General features: G+C 38.1%; 1 long non-coding RNA gene across 1 annotated transcript; it reads left to right on the top strand.

Moving 5' to 3' along the window:
- Nucleotides 1-17,237: 17,237 nt before the first annotated feature.
- Nucleotides 17,238-19,785, top strand: LOC127170072 (uncharacterized). The gene is made up of 3 exons (XR_007828308.1): nucleotides 17,238-17,334; nucleotides 17,438-17,519; nucleotides 19,635-19,785. It is a non-coding gene; the product is annotated as an uncharacterized LOC127170072 (long non-coding RNA).
- The last annotated feature ends 915 nt before the right edge of the window (nucleotides 19,786-20,700 follow it).

The following is a 20,700-nucleotide window of genomic DNA, read 5'->3' as shown; positions in this document are numbered from 1 at the left end:
TGATGGTGAGGTCAAATGAAACATTTTTTAAAATAAAACATCTAAACCTCTGTTTAGACGTTCTCAAATAATATTTGTGGATATACAACAGAAATCAAGTCAAACTGTAATGTTGTTTGTGGAGTTGTTTAATCAGAGATTTAATGTCCTCATTTATTTAAGTTAATTTTATCTTTGGCTGTGGCTGATTCTTGTGTTTCTCTTTCCTTCGGTGATTCTGCTTGTAAACAACAATAATGTTCATCATTATTGGTCAATCATGACATAATGATCTCCTTAACTCCAACACTGTGTCAATGCTACTTGAACACTCTGTAGTGTGGAAACACATGAACACTGAGCAGGGTTTGTTTAACACTGGGAACTATTACATCAACTTTACCTGTTTCATTTACGTAAGACTGATGCATTTGAATCACATTAAGTTTAATTGATTTGTTTAAATTAAAACTACGTAATCTAAATGCATGGAAATTTTGTACGTAATTGAATTAAGTTAAGGGCTGAAATATTTTTTTGAGTGTATGGCACGGCAGTGGTCTCTCCCTTCTCTAACACAGCTAAGTCTTGCGAGAGTTCCCCTGGGTACTTCGACTGCGATCTTAAAGAGAAGATTTTCTTCCTAAAAGAGCAATTTTCTCTAAAAGAGCTACACGGTTGGTTTGTGTGTTTGCAAAATGTTTTTCCATCTGTGTCCTTCTGGTTGCAGTTTCTACCTTTCCACTAATGATCGGCACGATCGCTGTGCTCAGTGTTTAGGCCGTGAACAAGCTGAAACAGCGTTCGCTGAGGGTTTATGTCAGGCTTGTGAGGAAATGCCCTACAGCATGCTCGGTTCGAGAGCCGCATTCTGTAGGAAGAAGCTACGGCTCACTTCAGCTGCTTCCCGTTCTGGTCCACCTACAGAGGCTGGATGATTACCGTGCATTTCTTCCAAAAAATGCACAAGGAGTTGACGAAATCATGGAAGGCCCCTTTCTTGGTCAGGACGCGATATATCAACTCCTCCTTCATTTCTGGCCCTCCATGAGACTGCCAGATGCTGATTTCTCCAACCAGAGCATGTTTCAGCACACATCTTGTGTTCCCACATAAATTCCCACAGAATTCGCCATCCAGATGATCTCCCTTGCACAGATGATCCTCTGATCAGTTCTTACCTGACGAATTCATCAGACAAAACACCTGGTGGTCTTCGGTGCTTCTCATCTCCAGCCACAGGATCTTTTGCTCCGACCAGCTTCTGTCCCCACTCCAGGTACGTTGGGTGTAATTCCTTTGAGACCACCAATGGAGAGTTTAACAGATTGGCTGAACCTTCACAATCTCTTGCTGGCTTCTCAGGACCATTCGACTCGGCTACGCAATTCAGTTCGTGAGGCATCCGCCCAAGTTCAGTGGCATTCTCTTCACCTCAGTCCGAGGCGAAAATGCTGTTGACCTCTGAGCGGAAATCGCAATATTTCTGGGGAAGGATGCAATAGAGCTGGTCCCCTCAGCCAAAATGAAGGGGGGTTTTACAGCCCCTACTTCTTTGTACCCAAGAAGGGTGGTGGACTCAAGCCAATCTTAGATTTAAGGATTTTGAACCGGGCCCTTCACAAACTTCCGTTCAAAATGTTAACCTTTAAACACATTCTCACGTGTGTCAGGGTTCAAGATTGGTTTGTGGCAATAGATCTGAAGGATGCATACTTTTATGTCTCGATCCTTTCAAGACACAGGCCTGCGGTTTGCCTTCGAAGGTCAGATTTATCAGTACAAGGTCTTCCCCTTCGTCCTGTTGCCCTGTATCTTTATGAAGGTCGCAGAGGCTGCCCTTGCCCCTCTCAGGGAAGTGGGAATATGCATTCTCAATTATCTTGATGACTGGCTAATCCTGGGGCACTCACGAGAATTGGTTTGCCCCACAGGTCAACTGGGAAAAGAGCAAACTCCCCCCAGGGCAGAGTATCTCTTTTCTCGGGGTGGAACTGGACTCGGTCACTATGACTGCACATCTCTCCCTAGACCGTGCACTGTCAGTGCTGAAGTGCATGAGAGCATTTAACCCTCTGGGGTCTGAGGGTGTTTTGGGGCCCTAGAGAAGTTTTGACATGCCCTGACATTTGTGCTTTTTTTCAGTATCTTAAAAGCATATTAATGGCTTAAGTCTAAATACATTGTAATCAGCACAAACTGGGCTACAATAATATGCAAGCAACATGAATGTACATGTTTGTGTTTTTGAGAAAACACAAACTGCGTGGTTTGTGAAAATCGCATTTTTTTAAGTCACAAAAATAAGACCAAGAAACACATACAGAACATTCGTTCACAAGACTTTTGAGAACTGGATGTGGTAGGCTAGAGTTTTTCTACAAAATGATGTGAAAATCATCTTGTTTAGTCGTTCACAAAAAACAATATACTTTTCTAAGACGTGTTTTGTGATCGAAAGGGAATATGCGAGGGAGTGACAATAGCCATTGAATATTTAGTGATTCACACCTGAGAGACAAAAGGCCCTCCCCTAATGGCCCATCAATGAGACTGTGACTGTCAGATAGAAACAATGAGATTCAAAGATTGGGGTTTTAGATTATATGTATTTTATTTACAACACAGTTAATATAAACATACATTTTGAAGGTCAAAGACACATTATTAAGCACACTGATCTTACCACAGAGATGCGAACAGACATTGTGTAATTCCTGAAAACTGTTTTCTGAATTCTGTTCAACAAGTGAAACAAGTAAATCATACCTGATATTTAAGTGCTTGCAAAACTCATCATCAATAGTCAAGGTACTTGTTTTACCAATAGAATATTAGTTGAAGATCTGATGTTGAGACAGTGCTCTCAAAGGAGTTTTGAGAAGTTTGCAGGATTTATCTGTTATGCAGGTATCAGATCACAAAACAAAACAAAAAACATCTGTGAGCATGTTAATATCAGGAGCAGTTTAAAGCATCCTTGCTAAATAAAAGCATTAGTTCTATAATTTATATCCCAAAAAATATTCATATAGGTATCCGGTCACTAAAATAAATAAATAAATGAATAAATCAGTGAGCATGTTGATAGGCCTGGAGCAACTACACTGTTACATTAGCAATCACTAATATTGGCATGTGATTTTATAGCTTTCATATGCTATAATGCATATAATGTAATTATAGTTTTGAAAAAGTCCAAATAGTAAATGCGTTCAAGTTTATGTCACAACAACACATTATGTAATGCCAATAAGAAACATTACTTACACTCTATAAGAGATCCTCTCGTCAGCTACCTGTAGCCACTCTCGCGTTCTGTTTGTGAGATAAACAAGCTTAGCCTGTTCCTCTCAGCTCGTCCTCATCTGGAGTAAATACAAAGCTAATTCCTCTCAGTGCCTTCTTCCAAAAACAAAAGTATCTGACACAAACACATTGCTGCTTTGTTTACGAGTTGATGTGGGCGTTTCTGACGCACGTCTCTCATGTGGATGTTTGTCATAACAATAGTGCTGAACAGCGCATGGGCGTGATCTAATCAGAGGTAATGAGCTCCGAGGGGAAAACAGGACATGGAATTGGTTTCATACGGATTACTTAAACACAGAATTTATGTTTTTTTAACTTACTTCATTTAAAACTAGACATTTCAAGCTTTCTATAGATATATCTTTCATGTTTGTGTGTCGTGTATTCGCTGAGTATTAGTTCATTTTAGTGACGCATTTCAACAGCAACCTTAGCCGACCCCAGGACGTTAAACTCAGGAGAGTGGCCACTCTGAAATACTTCCAGAGGCTCCTGGGGCCATGGCATTCTCAGCCACGGTCACGCCGCTGGGCCTGATGCATATGACCGTTGCATCACTGGCTTCATACCCAAGTCCTGAGATGGGCATGGCACCAAGGTACACATTGTTTGAAAGTCATACTTCTGTGTTGCAAAACCTTCAGCCCTTTGGAAAGACATTTCATTTCTACGGGCATAGGTGCCCTTAGAACAAGTGTGCAGATGCATCATTGTTACGACAGATGCTTCCAAGACAGGTTGGCATGCTGTATGCAACGGGTATACTGTGGCATACATCAACCACTAGGGCGGTGTATGCTCCGTTCGCATGTCACAACTGGCCCACCATCTCCTACTCTGGAGCCAGCACAGACTCAAGTCTCTGCATACCACTCACATCCCGGGCGAACTCAATCGTGTGGCCGATTCTCTTTCATGATAAGTTTTGCTTCGAGGCGAGTGGAGGTTCCACCCTCAGGTATGGCCTGATTTGTGGTACGGCCTTACTGAGGCCCCCCTCGGTACGGATGCACTGGCACACAGTGGGCTGCGGGATTTACGGAAATATGCTTTTCCCCCAGTGAGCCTCATTGCACAGACTCTGTGCAAAGTCACGGAGGACAAGGAACAAATTCTTCTGGTACCCCCATTCTGGCCCAACAGAACCTGGTTCTGGCTCGTGCTCCTATCATCAATTCCTTCCTGGTGCATTCCGCTGAGGAAGGACCTCCTTTCTCAGGGAAAGGGCACAATCTGGCACCCATGCACAGACCTCTGGAACCTCCGCCACCCTGGACACGACCAAGAGGACTTCAGAGATCTTCCACCTGTGGTGGTAAACACCCTTGTTCAGGCCAGAGGCCCCTCCATTAGGCAGCTGTACAACCTGAAATGGTACGTTTTTGTGAACTGGTGTTCCTCCCAAGGGAAGGACCCACAGAGATGTGGCATTGAATCAGTGCTATTCTTCCACCAAGGAGGCATGGATAGTTGCCTGTCTGCTTCAACACTCAAGGTTCAGGTGGCAGCTATATCAGCCATGACTTGGTGGAAGGCAAATCGGTGGGGAAGCCCAATTTGGTCATTAGACTCCTCAGAGGTGCCTGGAGGTTGAACCCTGCGCCTCATCCCCTTTTGGGATCTGTTTGTGGTCCTTCAGACCTTACAGCAAGATCCGTTTGAGCCCCTTCAGTCAGTCGATCTTACTGCCCTTTCTGTGAAGACGGACCTCCTGACTGCGCTCACTTCTGTCAAAAGAGTGGGAGATCTTCAAGCCCTCTTCGTCAATGATTTGTGCCTGGAATTCGGGTTGCCTGACTCTCATGTTGTTCTGAGACCCCAGCCTGAATATGTGCCCAAAGTACCCACCACTGCTTTGAGAGACCAGGTGGCAACCTTGCAAGCTATCCTTTCTCACAAAGACAACCCCAACCTATCCCAGTTACACCCAGTCCATGCCCTGTGCATTTATATTGAACATACTCAGAGTTTCAGACATTCAGAACAGCTCTTTGTCTGTTTTGGAGGACAGCAGAAGGGGAAGGCTGTCTCCAAGCAAACGGTCTTCCACTGGATTGTGGATACAATCCATATGGTCTACCAGGCCAGAGACTTAACCTGCCCGCTGAGAGTGACAGCCCACTCAATCAGGGGAGTCACTGCCTCAGCAGCTTTGACAAATGGGGCCTCTTTAACAGACATTTGTAGAGCTGCAGGTTGGGCTACACCTAACACATTCACCAGATTATATAATCTGCAAATGGAACTAATGTATCCCAGAGTCCTGAACGCAAGCTTTTTGACTCAGGAGACTGGCATGGTATAGAACTTGCAATAGTGTTTTTGACACACACAATCATCAAGAATTAGCACATGAATCTCAACAATGGTGACTATCAACAAAACGTTTATTTTGTGATGATCAGGGCTAATATGAATATTTTGTCAATTGTCACCATTGTTGAGATTCTTATTCAGATTCTTGATGTCTGTGACTCTATTGTCTAAAAGTTTTTTCACAAGTAGTAAAGTGAGCTTGTGAGTTATGGTATCTGGAAAAATATGAAACAAGTCTGGGACCAGGGCCCAGAGAAAAAACAAGTGGCTGCCCCACAGGGGATAAACCCCCACCCTACTGCATGCCTGAAGCTACCACACCGTCTGCGCCTAAATTTAAAATGACACAGATATTGCAAAATCTGTTGAAGTCAGCAATAAAATGGAACCGTCTAATGAGAAGTCCAACAGTGCAACGGTATGGCCGTTAAACCTATAAAAATGGCAGATATGGAAGCAATATGCAAAAGTTTGCCTTCTCCTCAGAACCCCAGCCAGTTTGTGACTATTCTGCAAACACATACAAAATATGCTTACTTTACTGGTGCAGATTACAGGGCGGTTCTAGGTGTCAGACCCCTTGGACTGTTTGTGTTGGTTTTGCTCTTGTCACACCCCGTTGGACTGTTTTGTTGGTTTCTCCCTCTTGTGTCCATATATGGTTTTCCTGTTCCGTTTCTTGTTAAGTCATTATTAAGTCACCCACATCTGTCTTTGTATCGTTAGCACTCCCTTATAAGTTGGATTCCGTTCATCGTTTATTCGTCTGACCTTAATGTTATGTTGGTGTGTGTGTGTGTGTGTGTGTGTGTGTGTGTGTGTGTGTGTGTGTGTGTGTGTGTGTGTGTGTGTGTGTGTGTGTGTGTGTGTGTGTGTGTGTGTGTGTGTGTTTGTGTTCCCCTGTCCTCCCTATCTGGCTATACCATTTGTGGAATTTATTAAAGACTTTTCGTTATATAACGTCTTAGTTTGTCTCATTCCCACACAACCGTGACACTGCGGAGAACGCTAGAAGGAGATGTTAGTGAATCAGTGTTGATTACTGAATATCCAACATTAAGCCACAAGAATGATAAAATATCAGGCACATCTACAGCCACTAATCCTCACAAGTTTTTTTGGGAGAAGTCTGAAAACTATGACACCTTCTTTAAAGAACTGAGAGCTTTCCTAGATGAACACATGGAGAATAAGCAAGATCTATCATTTGCTGCAAATACAAAGCAGAAACCTAAAGAATTGGCTTCTGATTTCTACCTACAGTTTAAAAAGGCCTGAGTAGAGGAGTTTAAACTCCAACTGAACGCTGAAATGCGGGCTTTGTTTATTAACACATTCCTGAATAACATGCAATGCAAACAAGCTCAACTAATCAGAATTACAACCACAAATTTATTTGACATGGAGATAGATGCTTTAGGGAAGTGAGTTAGGGAGCTAGATTCATCTAGAGGCTTTGTGGTTAAAACTGAGGCTGCGATGTTACAGGCCAGGAATCGAAAGGGAACCAACATGACCAGACAGCAGAAGTGAAACCACACTTGACTCAACCAAGAAAGCCAAGAACAATATGCTACCGTTGTGGTCATTTGGGCACATGCAGCTCTTTTGTAAGTCACAAAGAGGGCAAATGGAAAAAGTTTGGATAAAGAGGAAGTTTCAGATGAGACAGCCACAGCCACAGCAGAGCAAAAACAAGCCACAAATAAACCCACAGCAGAGAGGACCACCACCAGCCCAATATCCAACTACATGGTATAACAAACAACAATAGGGATGCCTAAAGAGTGATGACAGTTCCGGTTTGTCTATGATGACCCTTACATTTTCAAATCATGGTGAAGATCTACCATATTTTACATTAATGGTGCATGGTCAGCCTCAAACTTTCCTTTTTGATACAGGGGCAGATAGATCATCTATGACCTCTGCACATTATGAGGGTCCCATTTCTAATCAAATAGTTAACTCTGTGGGAATTTCAGGAACTGACATTGCATGTCCTGTAATGCCCCTTCTGGAAGTAAGAGCTCCTGGATTCAAGCCATTTTTCATAAATTCACAATCGTACCAGGAGCTCCACTAAATCTACTGGGAAGAGATATAATGCACAAATTGAATATGAATATTAAATTTACTGATAATCAGGTTGTGTTTTCTTTCCTATCAAGCATATAGGCCTCAATAAATCCTTTGCCTACATGGGAAGAACCCAGTGAACCACAACCAACTGCATTCAGGTCCGACATGCAACTACTGGTAGAGACTATGATTAATCCATCATTATGGCCACAGTATAAAGATGAAACAGGTTTTATTGACATGGAACCGTATAAAGCAAAGCTTAAAACTAAACAGCCAGTCAACATTAAACAATATCCTTTGTCCAAAGACAATAAACTTGGCATTAAACCACTGATTGACAGTTTTGTCCAGCGGGGTGTCCTTGTGCCAACTCATTCGCCATACAACACACACATTAACCCGGTGGTAAAAGCTATGGAAAAACATGGCGTCTGACCCAAGATTTGAGGGCCACAAACAAATTGATAATGCCATTAGCACCAACTGTGCCTGATGTTTCAATTCTTATCAGTTCTATACCATGTACGCATAAGTATTTTACGGTCATTGATTTGTGTGCAGCTTTCTTCTCTGTACCTCTGCATCCAGAAACTCAACCAATTTTAGCCTTCACTTTCCAAAATGCACAATATACGTGGACATGCCTTGCGCAGGGCTATGTGGATTCTCCCGCAGTCTTCTCAGCGGCTGTTCAAAGGACACTAGCCAAAATGACTGACCTGCCTTCCACAGTCTGTGTCCTCCAATACACAGGTGACTTTTTCCTTGTTTCCTGATTGTTTTCTTGGAAACGCAGGAGGATTGTGAAAAAGCCTCCATCATCGTCTGCAGTGTCCTTGCACAGGCCGGGTTTAAAGCCTCGAAGAAAAGCTCCAGCTGGTCCAGCCCAAGGTGACATACCTGGGACACATAATAATACCAGGTCTGCAAGCTATTTCCACGGACAGGGTCCAGATGATTAGGAAGATGAAGTCCCCACAAACTGTGCAGCAGCTTCAAAGCTTTTTGGGACTCGTGAATTATTGTAGATCTTGGATACCTGACTGTGCGACACATGACAAGCATCTGAGAAGTCTAAACGATCACAAGGCTCCACCTAAAACGCCTTTGAACTGGACTGATGAGGCAGAAATGCATTTCCATTTCCCCCTCCACCACGGCCCCATCGTTGGGACTTCCCAACTTTCAGAGAGAATTCCATTTGCATGTCCGAGAGGTGGAGGGGGTGGCCATGGGTGTCCTGTTGCAACAGCACGGTTCCACCTACAGACCTGTAGCTTATAAAAATTGGAAAACGTAGCTGCAGGTATGCCAGCAGAAGTGGCCATAGTAAAGGTGAAAGGTCACACAGCAGGAGATGATGAACAAGCTGTAGGGAATAGAAAAGCAGATGAGGCTGCAAAACAAGCGGCAAAGGCCCAGATTAAACCGCTGTTTGACATTGGTAGCAAAAGTCAGGTAACTATGGCTGTACACATAACTAATGTACCTGAAACTGACATTAAGATTCTGCAAAGTCAACCGACACAAACTGACTCAGAACACTGGCGTAAGCACGGATGTGCCCCAGATGAGAATGATATTGTGAGAGATGAAAAGGGGAGAATAGCACTCCCAAAGTTAGGATTGGTAATCCTCATTAGACATTACCATGGTTTGTCACATACAAGCTTTGTATAATAAAGCAATAAATCATTTGTACTGCATTGCAGATGTACATAAAACGGCCAAGCTTATTCTGAACTCATGTCTTACGTGTGTTAAGATAAATCCACAGAGACCAATTAAACATGAAACACTACTGCACCCAGAAGCACCTTTTCAGCATGTACAGATCAATTTCACACATATGCCACCAATAAGTAATGTGAAGTATCTTTTGGTTACAGTAGACTGATTCTCAGAGTGGCCTGAAGTGTTCCCATGTGTAAAGGAGAACGTAAAACCATAGTTAAAATCTAATCAAAGAAATAATTCACAGATTTGGTATACCTACTACAATTGAGAATGACAATGGGATGCCATTCGCGTCCAGGGTAACACGATTGGCGTTTCTCCATACCCTACCAACCGCAGTCGTGTTCGAATGCAGAACGCTTGAACAGAGCCATTAAGGGACAGCTGACAAAGGCTGTCCTGGAAACGGGGAAGAAATGGGTAGATTTTATCAAAATGAAACAATGGAGAGTTTTGGGTGTCCATTCTCACATCTTGATAGTTCACCAGGAATGATTTGAACCTGTGGAGGAATGGCTTATTATAATTTAAATGAGGGAGTTTGGCGTGGATGTTGTTATCCTGCTTTACTCTCCACAGGAACCACAGCACTGGTACAAAGGGATAGTGAGACTATCAAGGGGAATGATGCAAAACAGTCCAGAGAGAAACAAGATGTACATAGCATGCCTAACCAATACAATCGGTATAAAACAGTTGATCAATGGACAATTCCAGGGGAAAATATAGGATGGTCCTTAGTGGGATTCTTTACTGGAGCAAGGACAACAATAGCTTTAAATAAAATCAGTGGGCTAGCATGGCAGGTTTTGTCATTGGAAAATGACACCGCTCATGCATTAGGGCTAATCAAAGATGAGTTTGTAAAATGTTGGGGGTATCTTGTTATTTCCATTTCCCAGACAACTTAGATAACATCACGGACATCCTAACCCATATGAGAGAATCCATCCCAGAGCCAAGAAAGGATGACTCCTGGTTTAATTGGCTAGACAGACTCTGGGGTGGATGGGGAACCTGGATTTTCACTACTCTCATACCGATCATTGTTTTAATGTTTATTGTGTTATTAATTGCTCCATTCCTAATTCAGTGTATCAACAATTCCATTATGCGTACTATTGTTTCAACTACAGCGAGAGAAACTTATGAAGTTATGCTAGCTGCTTATCCACCAGCTCCAATTCCACGATCATGAATCAGATGAAGATGGGTACAGTAGCTATGCTCGCGTGTATTAAGGGCATATTCTGAACACAGATGACAAAGTCTAAATGAAGTATAACCAGAGTCATTTTTTTTTTGAGCTTGGTTTTTTTGCTGTAATCTAAAGGAAAAGAAAGAATGTAACGTGAGGCAAAGTATGGTGACCCATACTTGGAACTTGTGCTCTGCATTTAACCCATCCAAGTGCACACACACCTGGAGCAGTAGACAACCATATTGCTATCACTACAGTGTTGGGGGATCGGTGCCTTGCTCAAGGGACTCACCTCAGTCATGGTATTGAGAGATATGATTATAGATGATTACATGTATTCCATTATGAATCATATTCATGTGTATTCTGATGCAACAGTAATACTAATACTAAAAACTGATATGATTGTTTTATTTTTTGATACGAGGCACAGAAGTGTTTGAGTAAGACATTTTGTCTTAAAGTGGCCAATGTGAGATTGTAAGAATCCTGACCTCCTGTGCCCACCTCATACTAACCTGAAAAGCAGACATGACATAAGTCTAGTCTAGAGAATCATAGGACATGTTGTACTTCCTTATAAGGATGTGATATTTTATCTTTCTGTATTTCTGCTGACAACTAATATTTTCACTTCTCTGTATTCACCATATATATACTGGAAGCTTCTCTTATTAAAGTACCTTTGAGTGAATTGCACTTCTGTGTGTGGTCATTGGTCCAGGATCCCGACTCCATGTGCTCCATCGCTCAACCAACACGAATCTCGGCAGTTAATGCTGAATCAAGTTAGATATTAAATTCTAACACAAAGGATATTAAAACATTCACATATGAGCTACACTGTAAAAAAAAATGTAATTTTATGGAAGATAACTGTGATTTTTTCAGGTTGTTTTCTTTTATTTTGAATTACAGTCAAAACTCTGTAAAACTATCTCTAAATTAAAAATTTGGCTGTTATTTTAAGTATTATGGCATTAATGACAAATTACAGTAATTCACATTTTTTATACACTGTTAAAAATTGCTGTAAAAAAACGGTCAAATTTTGACAGTAACATGCTGTTTTCCATTAAAACAGTGCATTCTGGGTATTATTTGACATTTTCGAAAAAGTAGCCTGCTGCTATGTATCGTGAATTAACAGCGTTCAAAATCGACACTCAGAGACTGTGTTTAAAATCAAACTCTACACCCTCATTCACTATTCCCTACATGAGTTTACTAATATAGTCCACCTTACAGAGATAATGAAAACTAATGAGTGACTTCAGACACTGACGAACAGCTGCTGTTAATGAGCAGAATCACTGATTGAAAGAGAAACAAGACAAACACAAGAACTATAGAACTGACTTCAGCCACAGCCTTAGATGAAATCAACTGAACATTTAAACAACTCAACACACAGCTTTACCAACTTCACGCATTTCTAACCAGACTGATTTTATTTCTGTCAGATGTCTATAGAAGATCTTATTGAGAATGAAGAGATGTTTAGATGATGATGTTTTATTGTTTTGTTTGACGATACCGTTGTGGAGATCAGTGTTTGCTTTAATTGGGCTCCAGACTCTTGACGTTAAAACATAGATATATTTGCTGTAACTGGGCTTTTATGATGTATTAGTTGCAGCAATGCTGGTCAGTTGATGTCAGCTATGTCTAGTTGGGTATGAATGTCATCTACTGAACTGGTTCTCAGTCTTGTGAGACTTGTTAAGAGCCTATTTTTGAGTGTGTGTTTGTTGCTGCTTTTTTTTTCCCCACCAAGTGTGTTACAGCACGAGATCTTTTGATAACCAGAAAATAAAGATTTAATAGTTAAAATTTAAAACTACTGTACCATTTATACTCAAATAGAGACATGAAGAATCAGCATATGAATCTCAACAATGGTGACAATCGAAAGCTGCATGCTGGGTATCAGCACACTACAAAACCTCACCTATGACTTGTTCTCACCATTGTTGAGATTCATACGATGATTCTGCTGAAGTTTTTTTTTTTTAATTTCACATCAATATTCAATAAAAGAAAAGACACTGGATAAAACCTGTGTTATTACCAAACCATAAACAACTCTAGATTTCTTTGTAGTCATTCATATTTATTTGTTATTATTATTTTTCTTTTTTTGTCATAACAAGCATGTTGTAAACATACACAATTATAACAACTAAACTAAAATTAACCTTAAAATGCCAAGGTTCAACAGCCCAACTAAAGTAAACACTGATCTCCACTGTGGTAGTAAAAAAAAAAAAACCTAAACCTCTGCAACTCTCTTCTGTAGACGTCTGACAGAAATAAAGTCAGTGTGGTAATAACTGAAGCTGGTATTGCTGTTTTAGGAGTTTAATCAGATCTTGAGAGATTTAATGTCTTCTTTTATTTCAGTTGATGTCATCTAAGGCTGTGGCTGAAGTCAGTTGTTCTTGTGTTATTCTTTCATTCAGCAATTTTGTTTGTTAACAGCTGGTGTTCATCACTAATGCTCAATCAGAACGTGATCAATCATATAATTATCTCATTAACTTCAGCACTAATTCAGTATTACTCAAACACTCTGTAGTGTTGACACATTATAAGTGTTCATTTAAAACTGAGGATTTTGCTGTGGGTTTTAAAGGGTTAAAGATGTATGATGTAAAAAAAACAGCATGAAATGTAATTTAACAGTAATAAACTGTAATTAATTTACGGCAACACACTGTAGAAAAACAGTAACATGCTGGCAACGGAGCTGCCAGTAGATTACTGTTAATTCAAGAAAAAACAGTAATATACTGTAAAACATCAGTCAGATTTATCAAGCAAATCAAGTTATTTTCACTAAAATATTAGTGAATGTTCATAGAAAAACAATTATGCAAAGTCATTAACTGGTAAGGAGAGTAAATATTTGATTGTGCCTAACTGATGTGTTTTTGTACAAGAGAGATCTGTCAGTTTAATTTAGTTTTGTGGGTCACCATTGTGCTGGAGAGTACAGCTTGTGCTTCAGGCAATGATGAGCCACAAACACTGATGTTTTGCTGCTTTATTTAAAGACAGTAATTGTGATATAGTGATATATATGTATATTAGGGATGCACGATATTATCGGACTGATATCGGAATCGGCCGATAATGACTTCAAATGTAAATATCGGCATCGGCCCGATATGAAAAATTATGCCGATATGTTTTGCCGATAAGATGAATATGTTAACTCACATGTGCTAAGGGTGTGCTAGGGATTAGATCACGTCAGCAGTGTGGCTCATTCTTGAAGCAAAGTTTTGACTGAATGAGGAGTAGATTCACTGTTTTGTATCGCTGCATTTAAACTGAGAATACACATACAGAATGATGCATAGCAATAGCACGTGCAGTGGCAGCAGCGGCTATAGGAGAAAGCGCGCCGTTGTTCCATTTGGGATAATTTACTGTTGCCTGTTTCATATCCAGTCACTAGATCGCTAAATGCACATTTTAAATGGTTTTATGGTGCTCTTTGTTGTATTTTGAAACCCAATGGCTGTGTTTGCACATGACATGATCTGCATTTAAAATAAAAAGTAATTACGGCGCGCGGTCAGTGAATTCTCTTTCTTCGGCGGCGCGACGGCAAAACACACTGTTGCTCATATGAAACATTTTTCGTGAATATGACACAAGTGAGGTACAAAGCATTCTTTATAAGTTAAATAATTGGTTAGCAGGCAAATGTTAGTAGCGACCATACTTTTGGATTCATGCAGTTCGAGCCAATACATTTAAAGCCATAAGCGGCTGTGTGTCCTGTTTTCCCGGTTGGTCACGAATTGCCACAAACTTAATAATATTTATAGTTTCTTTTCACAAATCATCACTGTCTCACCCTTTAATTTCGCAGGTTTGTTTTCTTGTCATTTACTTTTAATCCATGTTGTCGGATCATTTATGCGGGTAAACTGCGTGTGGGAAATAAAAGATTTCGTGGCAATAAATTAAGAATTCGTTAATACGACTTTTTAATTCGTTCCCTTATTTTACAAATTAATAAATTAATAAAACGTAGGAACGAATTAACAAGTTGTAGGAAATAATTATGTTGGTGTCCCGCAGCCCTGTCAGAGCGCAGTGCACCGTATAAAATAATTAGAAATTATAATTAAACATGACTTAGTGACTACATTTCTATTACTTTCTTTCCATGTTGAATGCCTTTGTATTGCAGGGCTCTAGACTGATCAAAACTGTCATTTTTTTTTTTTTTTTTTTTTTTTTTTTTTTTTTTTTTAAATGTGCAAGTTAAAATTTGACGTGGTCGCACTGCTCCATACAGCGCGGGTTACAGAGTTACAAAGCCGTGGCATATTCAGGATTTCACTGATCACGCAAAGAGTAGTTTTCGTTGTGAGCGCTTCGGGTGTAGAGCCTGGTTTGTATTTGTAGTGTCAGCACGAGCCAGGTGGTGACGGCAAAAAGGACGCGACTATTCTGGAAACGATGACGGACGGAGGATTTGGTTTTCGAGTAGGGTAAAAGACCGCTTGTTAAACCAGAGAAGGTAAACATGTTGGTATTCTTGTGCAAAAAAAGTGTACTGTTTTGCCAGTTGGTCACGAATTGCCACATAACTTAATATTTTTATTTTCCCAAATCCTCACCGTCTCACCCTTTAATTTCTTAGGTTTATTTTCTTGTCATTCACTTTTAATCCATGTTTTCGTATCTCTTACTGTGATAAATTGCGGGTGGGAAATAAAATATTTCGTGGGAATAAATTAACAATTCATTAATACTACATATTAATTCGTTCCCTCATTTTACAAATTAATAAATTAATAAATCATAGGCACGAATTAAGAAATGTAGCAATGAATTATGTCCTGTTCATGTCCCGCAAAGCACCCTCACAGTCACCCAGTTTAGTTCTACTTTTCTGTTTTCGTTTTGAAATGTTGTATTCAGATTGCGAATTCGAAAGTGAAAGCATCCGAAGTTCGGCTTATAACATAGCAAAAGTGAACTTAATTTACAAAATTCAGATCATAAATAATGCTAGTCTACTGATGAAAAAGAAGGGATTGAATGTAAACCACTCATTACTATTTATTTAATCCTAACGAATAAGTTATTGTTAAAAACTAACTTTCCAAATAAAATGATATATATCGGTATCGGTATCGGCCAAAATGAGATGAAAAAATATCGGCATATCGGATATCGGCAAAAATCCAATATCGTGCATCTCTAATATATATATATATATATATATATAGTGATATAGTGCTGATATAGTGACAATCTCTTTACTAAGCTCTTTATTACACAAATTTGTGCTATTGTTAGTTAATGACAATCTATAAAGTTTTGAGTTAAAGTCGATTGCTTCTTTATTACACATTCAGTGTTTGTGGGGTTATATTAAGAAATATTTCTTCTTAGTGGACTCAAATTAAATAAGTTCACTGTACTAACACCATATAAACAATAGTTTTTTTAAAACTCAAATGGTTTGAAGCAATCGGTTTCCAAAATAAAATGAGTTACCACGTGGTATAATAACGGTAACATACTGTAAAAATGAAGAGCTGTAAATTAACGGTAGAGAGCTATAAAACAGCAATATGTTGGCTGTAAGTCTTAGGATTTTTGTGTGGCCTTATATATGACAACCTATTTATTTAACTTCTTATTAATTTTTAAGGGTTTTGAATGGGGGCTTTTTGAAGTACTATCTTGCTGTTTTTTTTTTTATAACAAATGTGCTTTAGAAATACACAATTACAACAACCAGAAAAAAACAGAAGGCAATTAAGAAAATCAAGAGCACAACTAAAGCAAATGTTTATCTCCACAACGGTGACTTCAAACTTTATTAATTTCAATTAAACACCAACATCTAAACCTCAGTTAATTCTCAATAAGAAGTTTTGTATGAAAGAAACAAAGTCTGATTTTAGTGGGTTACCATTGTGCTGAAGAGTAGAGCGTGAGCTTTAGTCCAGGAGAAGACAGTAAAGTATTGATGTTATGCTGCGTGTCATTTTATTTAAAGGCTGAACTGTGTAGTTGTTGATGCAGTGATAGTTTTTGTATTTGTGTTGCTGTTAGCTAGTGGTTAACTACAAAAAAACTTAGTTTCACAGAGAATGTTTCATGATGGTAATTCAGACAATACCTATAAAATAATTTTTAAAAAGAAAAAAAATGTTTAAGAAAATTTAGGATATTTGACCTTAATTTTGCAGTTTTTCTTTGGAAGCTGCTTCTGTCAGTCATCGACAGTTTTTTAAAAAACTGTCTTTAACCAGTATTTCCATTAATGGTAAACGTTTGGCACCCTGTGCTGCCATGCATTTCACTGTTTTTTTTACAGTGTAATTAAACAATAATAATTTGTTAACTATCATGTCAATTAATGTAGTTCCTTATTATTTGTACATTAATGTAATAACAATTTTATAGACTATAGTTTATAAATGCTGAATTAACTACAAACTACTAGTTTGCAAATAATTTATAATTGCTTTGTTACTGTATAAAGTGTTAGCAAAATATTTTCCTGCAAACAAGTGCAAAGGTCCAGTGTCTAAAGCCAGTAATCAAACAAGCTGATAATCATTGCAGATGTGTGTTGAAATGCCCGCCCCTCTTCTTTAAAAAGACATAATATGTCAGTGACTGCATTTCATCAGACCAGGATCTGTGCTAAACGTGCAAAAATGGTAAGTATTTTGCTACTGATCAATATAGAATTTATGTATAAACATCTGCTCTTCTATACTGTTTTTTTTTTTCTATAATAAGCCCTTAGTTTTCTCTTTACAGAAAACTTTGGCTCTGGTGCTGGTATTTTGTGCCTTTTTCTCCTTAAGTGATTCTGCTTGTTTCTTTCAACGTTTAAAACCGGGTAAATAAAAATACATAAACTCTTAAAACTGTATACCTAATGTTCTAACTAACACCATTTATTTAAAGTTTTTTACCATTTATTTGATTTTAAGTCACCTTTTTAACAGAATATAGGTGTTTACTTGTATATTTCATGTCAAATACCCAGAACAGAAAATGTTCAGCTACACTGTAAAAAATTTAAACATAAAAAACAGTGAAATGCATGGCAGCACAGGGTGCCAAACGTTTACCATTAATGGAAATAATGGTTAAAGACAGTAAAAAACGGTCAATGACTGGCAGAAGCAGCTTCCAAAGAAAAACTGTAAAATTCAGGTCAAATATCCTAAATTTTCTTAAACATTTCTTTTTTCTTTTTTAAAATTGTTATTTTATAGGTATTGTCTGGATTATCATTCTCTGTGAAACTAAGTTTTTTTGCAGTTAACCACCAGCTAGCAACAACACAAATACAAAAACTATCACTGCATTAACAACTACACAATTACAGCCTTTAAATAAAATAACATACAGCATAACATCAACAGTTTATAGTCTTCTCCTGGACTAAAGCACACACTCTACTCTTCAGCACAATGGTAACCCACTAAAATCAGACAACAGAAACCCTTTAAATCCCACAAGAACATTAAACACTAACAGATCTCTCTAGATCACAGCATCTTCACTTAATATGAACCAGTCTGACTTTGTTTCTTTCATACGAAACCTCTTATTGAGAATTACCTGCGGTTTAGATGTTGCTGTTTAATTGAAATTAATAAAGTTTGAAATCACCGTTGTGGAGATAAGCATTTGCTTTAGTTGTGCTCTTGATTTTCTTAATCGCCTTTTTGTTTTTGGAATTTCTAAAGCACATTTGTTATAGAAACACCAGCAAGATACTGACTGATCAGACAAAGTTGGTTATGTACCTTATGTGACCTTGTCATCATTTAGAAGTTTTATTCACTGACCAAAAACAAAATATCAGAGCATGTTAATTAGTTTCTTGTTGTAAAAGTGCAAAACTTAAAGGTAATATATTCAGCAGTAAGACTCTGGATATACTCAGTGAGGCAAGCTACTGTGACCAATAAACTGTTAACCATGAATAACCAGCTTTATCTGAACAGTTTTGGCTGTAACAAAGGTCTCTTAGAAACACATACTTACAGCAACCAGAAAAAAAACTGAATTTATAAAGTCAAGGGTCAAGAGCCCAACTAAAGCAAATGCTTATCTCCACAATGGTGACATCAAACTTTATTTTCAATAAAAACATTAACATATAAACGTCTGTTAATTCTTAATAAGAAGTTTTGTATGAAAGAAATCAAGTCAGACTAGATGCTGAGCTCTAGAGAGATCTGTTAGTGTTTCATGTTCTGTTGCTGTCAGTCATGTGATGTTTAAGTAATTAATTAATTAGTTAATGAGTTAATTTCACAGTGAAGGTGTTTGTAATAATTTAGGAAATGCCTGTAAATTAACAGTTTTGTAAACTTATTTATATAAAGAGATTTGACTTTAATTTAAAGGTTTTTGTTTGGCACCCTGTGCTGCCAGTCATTTGACTATTTTTTTTGTCTTTTGTTTTACAGTCAAGGTGCTTGATCATTAAATTCAGGAAATAGCTGTAAAATAACAGTGTTTGCCAGCTTAAATAAGGAGATTTTACTTTACTGCCAGTCATTTGACCCTTTTATCATCTAACGGATTTGTTATTGTATTAATTACAGATTTTTTTTTTGTAATTTTACATTATTTGTTTGTAATTTAAGAAAACAGAACACATACTGTATAAAAATACAGCAGTTTCTCGGTATAAAAAATGTGAATTACTGTAATTTGTCATTAATGTCATAATACTTAAAATAACAGCCAAGTTTTTAATTTAGAGAGTTTTACAGAGTTTTGACTGCAATTCAAAATAAAAGAAAACAACCTGAAAAAAATCACAGTTATTTTCCGTAAAATTTTTTTTTTTTTTTTACAGTGTATAAAAATGAGATGCACATCCACTCAGCTACTGAACACCACAAATTTAAAAGATGTTGTATGTGCACAATTAGGTAAATAAACAATGCATTTCTTTGTAACAACTCTTAATTTGATTGAATTTAAATAGGGGAAAAATATTGTGTTGATGGTTATGATAACTCCAAGCATCCAATTGGAAGTACTTGGACGAACGGCGCATGTATCAGATGTATCTGCTCCCCTGGCCAAATGGAGTGCTGTTACAAGTAAGACACTTAACAACCCAACTAATGTTGAAACTTTAGAAACCAAATAAATTGGTATTTAAAACAAATAAAAAACATAGGAGAATCTACAAGTACAGCCTTTTAAAAATATACCTTTTTTTTTTTTAAGATTTAAAGGACATTACAAATTCGATACAATTACAATTAAGCACACTTCTTTTTCAGAAGGCAGTACTTTTACAGCATTTACAAACATTGATAATGCATTTGTTATCATCAACTTAACCTTTTGTTGTTGTCTAAAGTTGTGAGTGCCAGTGTAATTCCTGTAATCTCTGTGAATCTATGGAAAACTGCTTTGTTTTAAGGACTGATTCTCACTATTAACTAGCATGCATATTACTACCATATTGGCTGTTTATTAATAGTATAACGTGCATATTAATGCCTTATTCTGCATGACCAAATTTTAGATTCCTTTAATCTTGACCCCATATCTAAACTTAACACCTACCATACTAATTATTACTACACTGTAAAAAATGATTTGTTGACACAACTTGACTTAGTCAAGTCATTTTGTTGCATTGACTTAGTTAAGTTTAGCAAACACTAGGTGTTAAGTTCACTCAACTTATATGTAGTTGTTGAAATAACTTGCAGTAAATTGAGCCAACGTACTGTATCAATTAAAGAGCATGTTGTAGCCAATCAGAACTCATCCATCATGCATTGCGGCATGAATAAATTTTGAGCTGAATTGTCTTTGTAATTTCTTTTATTCTTACTATTTTCTTTTGTTTTTGTTGTTTTTATGTGACTTTTTAGTAGCTTGTTTTGTGATGTTCAGAGTTGATCTGTTTATCTTAATATGCCGTTTGTCACCGACGTTGCAATTCATACGCTGGTTCTTGATGTCTGTGTGCACCTAAACAAAGAGACTTTCTCAGAATTTTTTTTTTTTTTTTTTAATCACAACAGTTTGTA

Source organism: Labeo rohita, chromosome 8, assembly GCF_022985175.1.
Source record: "Labeo rohita strain BAU-BD-2019 chromosome 8, IGBB_LRoh.1.0, whole genome shotgun sequence".
Taxonomy (NCBI): domain Eukaryota; kingdom Metazoa; phylum Chordata; class Actinopteri; order Cypriniformes; family Cyprinidae; genus Labeo; species Labeo rohita.
Note: the sequence above shows the minus strand (reverse complement) of the source record. Positions and strands in the feature narration are given on the sequence as shown.